This window comes from Podarcis erhardii (assembly GCF_964252035.2).
Source record: "Podarcis erhardii genome assembly, chromosome: 4".
Taxonomy (NCBI): Eukaryota; Metazoa; Chordata; class Lepidosauria; order Squamata; family Lacertidae; genus Podarcis; species Podarcis erhardii.
In genome coordinates, this window is record NC_138508.1 from 55,182,637 (window position 1) to 55,190,421 (window position 7,785).

Below are 7,785 nucleotides of genomic sequence, written 5' to 3' on the forward strand. Positions count from 1 at the left end.
TGGGTTTTGTAGTTGATACACCTTAGAAAACATCCTTAAAGTACTAAAAAACCCTGAGGAGACGTTTGTGGTATTTAAAATGTATTGCCAAAGAAGAGTCTAATGTAGTAACTGAGAGAATGGCTGCTGTGTAAAGTTGTACTGTGTAATTGAATGTAACTTTCATATTAAACATTGTGTTGAAATACCTCTTGAAACATCAAACGCTTGGTCTTTCTCCTGTTAATTTTCCTTGTATTTTGCAGTTTTAGTTATTTCTAATCCTTGCATTCCACCTTTCTAAATAACAATAAATGCAAATAAACAACAAAACAGTAAAATAACAAAATAGTCAAGTTGTAAAACCAAGATTCTCAAAATAATTTTCCTTTGGCAGTGTTAGCAAACACTATATTTTTTGGGTTAAATGGGGGGGTATATTTTTGTATTTGCTGTTTTATAGCTCAGTACTATTACCTGATATCAGGCTAAAGTCTAAATAATTACTTGAAGGTCAGCATTGAGCTTATAAGTTTCAGACAAGGAAGAAAAAGTGAGAGCTCATGCTGGCAGGCCAAAAGGTAGGGGTGTTTTTCGTGGTTGTCCTGTAGTGTGTTCCCCTTAAAACAGACTGTCTCGTTTTGGAATCAATGGAAGGGAAATCAATTAAACCAGCTCCGGGGCAACAACCTCCTGGTTAGATGAACCACTTTCTATAACAATATATCTGCTGTATCTAATATGGTGTACATCTGTTCATTGTTTTCCATCCATGGTGCCAATACTGGGAAGTAGGACTCAATCCAGATACAGGCTAATATGTGACTAAAGAGGGTGTGTACTCTTTCTAAAAAGTTTCGTTTCCTGGCTATTATATTGTGACTCACGTGACCTGTCAGAAATCTTCATTGCTTTATTGTGGTGTTCCCTGGGTACTTACAAATTTATAGTCTCATCTAAAAGCAACTGGGAGTGCATTCTGAGATCTCTTTGATAATATTTAGCCTGTCCGCGCACACGGATTGCTGTTTCACACAGTCAGGCCAGAAAACCGATAACAGAATTAAACGAATGTACATGTATACAGACTTTTTAAAAATATAAAGAAGTTCTATGCTGTAGAGGTTACACCCCTAGAAGATATTCTAAACCATGGGTCGGCAAACTAAGGCCCACGGGCTGGATCAGGCCCAATTGCCTTCTAGATCTGGCCCGTGGATGGTCCAGGAATCCTTGGCATGCTCCTGCTGGAATTTTGTCAATTCCCCTCCCACACTCACGCGCTGAGACTTTTCCAGTCGAGTGAAGTACGGGGATGGCTGCGAAGGGATCTGGCAATCACGTCGGGGTCACCAGATGTTGGGTTGGAATAAACGACAGACGAGTGGTGGTGTCATCTGGGAGGCATCCTCTCGAGCATGTCTCGGGGAGTCCCTTTTATTGAATATTACAGCATTGCCACATATGTGCTTGTTGCTGATTGGTTAACACAAGTACAAAGCAAAGGTTACATATAGGTAATAATAATAATAATAATAATAATAATAATAATAATAATAATTTATTATTTGTACCCCGCCCATCTGGCTGGGTTTCCCCAGCCACTCTGGGTGGCTTCCAACAGAGATAAAAAATACACTAAAATGTCACATATTAAAAACTTCCCTGAACAGGGCTGCCTTCAGATGTCTTCTGAATGTCAGGTAGTTGTCCATCGCCTTGACATCCGATGGGAGGGCATTCCACAGGGCGGGCGCCACCACCGAGAAGGCCCTCTGCCTGGTTCCCTGCAACTTGGCCTCTCGCAGTGAGGGAACCGCCAGAAGGCCCTCGGAGCTGGACCTCAGTGTCCGGGCAGAACGATGGGGGAGGAGACGCTCCTTCAGATATACTGGACCGAGGCCATTTAGGGCTTTAAAGGTCAGCACCAACACTTTGAATTGTGCTCGGAAACGTACTGGGAGCCAATGTAGGTCTTTCAAAACCGGTGTTATATGGTCTCGGCAGCCGCTCCCAGTCACCAGTCTAGCTGCCGCATTCTGTATTAGTTGTAGTTTCCGGGTCACCTTCAAAGGTAGCCCCACGTAGAGCGCATTGCAGTAGTCCAAGCGGGAGATAACCAGAGCATGTACCACTCTGGCGAGACAGTCCGCAGGCAGATAGGGTCTCAGCCTACGTACCAGATGGAGCTGGTAAACAGCTGCCCTGGATACAGATTTGACCTGTGCCTCCATGGACAGCTGTGAGTCCAAAATGACTCCCAGGCTGCGCACCTGGTCCTTCAGGGGCACAGTTACCCCATTCAGGACCAGGGAATCCTCCACACCTGCCCGCCTCCTGTCCCCCAAAAACAGTACTTCTGTCTTGTCAGGATTCAACCTCAATCTGTTAGCCGCCATCCATCCTCCAACCGCTTCCAGACACTCACACAGGACCTTTACCGCCTTCACTGGTTCTGATTTAAAAGAGAGGTAGAGCTGGGTATCATCTGCATACTGATGAACACCCAGCCCAAACCTCCTGATGATCCCTCCCAGCGGCTGCATGTAGATGTTGAAAAGCATGGGGGAGAGGACAGAACCCTGAGGCACCCCACAAGTGAGCGGCCAGGGGTCTGAACACTCATCCCCCACCACCACTTTCTGAACACGGCCCAGGAGGAAGGAGCGGAACCACTGTATGACAGTGCCCCCAGCTCCCAGCCCCTCAAGACGGTCCAGAAGGGTGTCATGGTCGATGGTATCAAACGCCGCTGAGAGATCCAGCTAGGAAACAGCTCTCACCTTTGTCCCTAGCCCGCCGGAGATCATCAACCAGTGCGACCAAGGCAGTTTCAGTCCCATGATGAGGCCTGAATCCCGACTGGAAGGGATCCAAATGGTCCGCTTCTTCCAGGCGTGCCTGGAGTTGTTCAGCAACCACTCGCTCAATCACCTTGCCCAAGAATGGGAGGTTTGAGACTGGGCAATAATTGGCCATCGTGGCCGCATCTAAAGATGGTTTTTTAAGAAGCGGTTTAATAACCGCCTCTTTCAGCGGGTCTGGGAAGGCTCCCTCACGGAGGGAAGCATTCACCACCCCACGAAGCCCATCGCCCAGTCCTTCCCGGCTAGCTTTTATAAGCCAGGATGGGCAAGGATCCAGGAGACAGGTGGTTGGCTTCACTCGTCCAAGCAGCCTGTGATGGCCTGGGATTCCGATTCAGAGGATGAACCAGAGGAATCCCAGCCTGCACAGGAGTCCCCGCCTCCAGGGCCGGCTGAACTGGGGCAAGGCCTAGATGCTGAAGAGCCTGCACCTGTGACAGAGCATCAGGAGCTGGCCCCAGGTGAAGCCCTTCTGGCCCCAGAGGGGCTTGACGACTCAGTGGCCACAGGTGAGCCTCCTCCAGGGCCCAGTAACCCTTCGGCCTCTCCTGATCTGCAGAGGCTTAGGGCAGAGAGGCGAAGGGAACTGGTTGCCCCCAGGAGGAGTGCTCGCCTTAAGGCCAGAGGAGGCGGGGCTCCTGGGGGCCGGGACCGCCCCCGGCCTTAGAAGAGGATAAAAGCCCAGTCAGCCTGGCCCCAGGTTGCGGGAGCAACATCGTTGTTGGCTTTGGACCTTCCTGTGTTCCTGATCCCTGCTTGGCCTCCTGTTCCTGACTATCCGGTGTTCCAGTTCCCAGCTCGGCCTCCTGTTCCAGCGTACCTGTTCCCCGCCCGGCTCCCCATCTTGGACCTCGCCCCTCTTCGTGTGGACTCTGCTTACACCCACGGTACCTTTCCCCCGGGACCAGCACACAGCCTGTCCACAGATTGAAATTGATCCCACACAACTTGACCAGACAGGACTCTAGCACTCTCCCGCCCCGGCCCTGCTCCCACGGTGGAGTCTACTTCTTCCCGAATCTGAGCGATTTTATCTGCAAAAAAATTTGCAAAATCATTGCAGGAGAACATGTGGCCCGTACTGGGCCCCGATGTTACAGGTGGTTCCGCTAAATTGCGAACCACCTGAAAGAGTCTCCTGCTGCTGTTTTCTGCAGATGCAATAGAGGCGGTGAAGAAAGTCTTCTTCGCCGTCGCTATCGCCACTTGGTAGGCTCGACGTTGAGCTCTAACCCGTGTCCGGTCAGATTCAGAATGAGTTATCCGCCACCGGCGCTCTAGCCGTCTCAACGATTGTTTCATTGCCCTCAGATCCGTGGAAAACCACGGGGCTCTCCGGGCTTCATGCAATCGGAGAGGGCGCTTCGGAGCCAAACAGTCAATAGCCCTGGTTAACTCCACATTCCAGCGGGCCACCAGGGAATCGGCTGAAAGGCCATCAACATGGGATAAAGCATCCCCAACCACTCTCTGGAAACCATTTGGATCCATTAAGTGGCGGGGCGGACCATCCGAATCGGTCCCACCTCCCTGCAGAGGGGATGGGTCGCGGAGAAGTCCAGTTGCACCAGGAAGTGATCTGACCATGGCACTTCTTTCGTTTCGCTTTTACTTAGTGTCAGATCACCAACATCCGTAGAGGTAAACACCAGGTCCAAGGCATGTCCGCGGCTATGGGTTGGGCCAGACTTATTCAGGGACAGCCCCATGGAGGCCATGCTTTCCATGAAGTCCCGAGCGGCCCCTTGTAAGGTCGTGTCAGCATGGATGTTAAAATCCCCTAGGACGACCAAGCTAGGTGTCTCCAGGAGAACATCCGCCACGACCTGAAGCAGCTCGGGCAGGGAATCCTTGGTGCAGCGGGGAGGTCGGTACACCAAAAGGAATCCTGTACTGCCCCTATTGCCCAACTTCCAGAACATGCACTCAGAAAACTGGGTCTTCCCAATAGGACGCCTGGTGCAAACTAATGACTTCCTAAAAATCACTGCAACCCCCCCTCCCCGCCCACATGACCTGGGTTGCTGTGCGTAAGAGAAACCTGGTGGACAAGCAGCGGCAAGGACAGGCCCATCTGCTTCATCCAACCAAGTCTCTGTTACACATGCCAGGTCAAGTCCTCCATCCATGATCAAGTCATGGATGGCAGTGGTCTTATGAATCATTGACCTGGCATTGCACAGCAACACTTTCAGGTCATGTGGGTATCCCTTGCTGATTCTAGTATTCATCCGGTCAGGACCAGACCCAGAGGCAGGGATAGTCCTCAGACAACGACTAAACCTGCCTCCTCTGTAATGACATGGTCTGGTCTTAGCGTAACTCCTCCTCCTACCCGTGATCACTGAGATCGGTTGTCCCTGTGCATTCCCCCCTGTGAAGCATATCCCAGCCATTTTGTGGGCTGGGGCCCATTCCCCGGCAGCCCTGACCCCTCCCCTTAAGAACAAAATAACCCCTTTAAGAAACAAACAAACAAAACAAAAAACACAAATAAGACAATATAAACAAAAAACAATAAAAATTACAAAAATTACAAAAACATAAAATCAAACAAATTCCCAGGCCCAATAAACATCCACCGCACCCCCCCCCACATACAGAAAATTCAAAATAAAAATTTTAAAACATTTTAAAAGCACTCTGCACCCCTCCGGCAGTAACAGCAACTGTTCTAGTGAGGCCCGTCAGGCCCTGCCCCAGGCCAGATGGTGAGTGGCAGGAAGGAGCAGGGCCCTCAGACACTCACATACAGGAGAGTCCTCCCGGGCAGCAGAGTCCAGCAGTCCTTTATGAGGCTTCAGGCCCCGCCCCAGGCCAGATGGTGAGTGGCAGGAAGGAGCAGGGCCCTCAGACACTCACATACAGGAGAGTCCTCCCGGGCAGCAGAGTCCAGCAGTCCTTTATGAGGCTTCAGGCCCCGCCCCAGGCCAGATGGTGAGTGGCAGGAAGGAGCAGGGCCCTCAGACACTCACATACAGGAGAGTCCTCCCGGGCAGCAGAGTCCAGCAGTCCTTTATGAGGCTTCAGGCCCCGCCCCAGGCCAGATGGTGAGTGGCAGGAAGGAGCAGGGCCCTCAGACACTCACATACAGGAGAGTCAGGTATTAATCACTGATAGATTAAAGGCTGAGAAAGGGAGCACAGGACTTCCGGGTTGACGCGATTGGATTAATGGCGGATTCCCTCCGAGCTCCGGGGGGAATCGGCTCCGCTGAGAACGGGTCTTGCCGCGCCGGCGATGCGGGGACCCTTAGAAACCACAGGTGCGGATACCTGTGGACTTGGTGACTCGGTGGGCACCTTAAGCGCCCTCCTCGACAGTCAAAGAGCCTTTTTGAAGGCTGCGGAGAAGGTACGAGGAGTGGCGTGGTGCTGAGAGTAGACCGCTACCTCAGTGGAGTGAAGCCGCAAGCCATTGCCGGAGAGCGTCAACTTTCTTCCCGACATTTGGACCGAAAGTAAACACCCCGTGAGTAAAGGAAATTCGAACTTTAAAAGAAATTTTATCCCTAATCTGGCGACCGGGGGGGATGTGCTAAAGGGAAGTCCGCACCCCCCCTCATACAGACAATTTAAAGCAAGGAGCGAAAGCCTAAGATCAGAGAGAAATAATCTCGTGTCTTTTGGAGATTGACAGAGATTTTATCAATTTAGGTGAACAAGTCGTTTTTTTTTTCTAAGCTGTGCTGGAGGAAAGAGGAGAGTTTCAGAAAATTTCTGTGTACACCCCCCCGATCCCGGGAGTACCCTGTATCAGCCTAGCGCGAAAGAACAGGGTTTTGACAGCTGTCAAGTGAGCTGTCAAACGGCAGGACTAAGAGAACTGTATTACTTTATATCTCTTGGATTTACAAAGTGTTATATTCAACTAGAAGTGGTTGGAAACAAAGTAAATAACGAGCTAAAAAGACTGTTGGTATAGAAGTTTAACAATGGCAATCCCTCTAGAGGGGACTGGAGACATTACAATGGCTGCAGAAGGAAAATTACTAGCAGAAATAGAAAGAGCCTTCTTTCTCGTGGGAACTTTACAAGAGCAAGCTATGATTATGGATAAACAGTTGATGACCTTGATCTCTAAGACAAGTAATCCTGCTGATGGAAGGAAGGAATTGACTCTGGAAGATTCTGCAGCTGAACCAGAAAAGATATCTTTGGAGTTGGAGGAAAAACAGGTCGAAGGGGAGAAAGTACAGATGTTAAATTTCTTACAGGACTCCTTGCAGCCAAGGAACAGAGAAGCCCTTTGGATTACAAGTCATGGAGAGAGAAAAGCAAGGGAGGAAGCCGCTGGACATAATAAAATATGGGAAGTTAAAAAAATAAAGAAATATAACTGGGGCTTCCTCCTCTTTTCTGGATTTGATGACTTGGGACTTTGGGGACCTTTGGTAGAACCTTGGCACCAAGTCCTTCTAACTAGGATTGATCTGAGAAAGGATGAAGAGACCTCCCGAGACTTGAAGACCAATAAAATGGATTACCAACAGAACAGGCAGGGAGAGACTGAAATAGACTTAAAGGCCTCCGACGTGAGAAATCCAGGCTAGAGATCTTAGAAGAGGACAGTTATTTTGGAAGGGACAGATACCTGGGCAGGGAGGGAAGGGGAAAAGTAGAATCTAAAATTTTAGGATTTTTGGGGGTTTTTTTTATAATGTTGATTCATATTTTAATATAAAAAAGGGTAATTTTTGGTATAAGAATCTTGATTGATCTTAGAATAAGGATCTAATGTATATAAGCAAAGGATTATTGAATTGGGCCTAACAAAAAGAATCAAATTTAAACATAATAAGAATAGGATTGGGGAAGGAAATAAGAACTTGCTGAATTTAATATGGAAATTGGGATGTATGGGGGGGTGGGGGGAAGTCAGGGAAAGAGGGTTATGAAAGTAAGGATATGAAATCATTTATATGTTTGTGTGTGTGTTG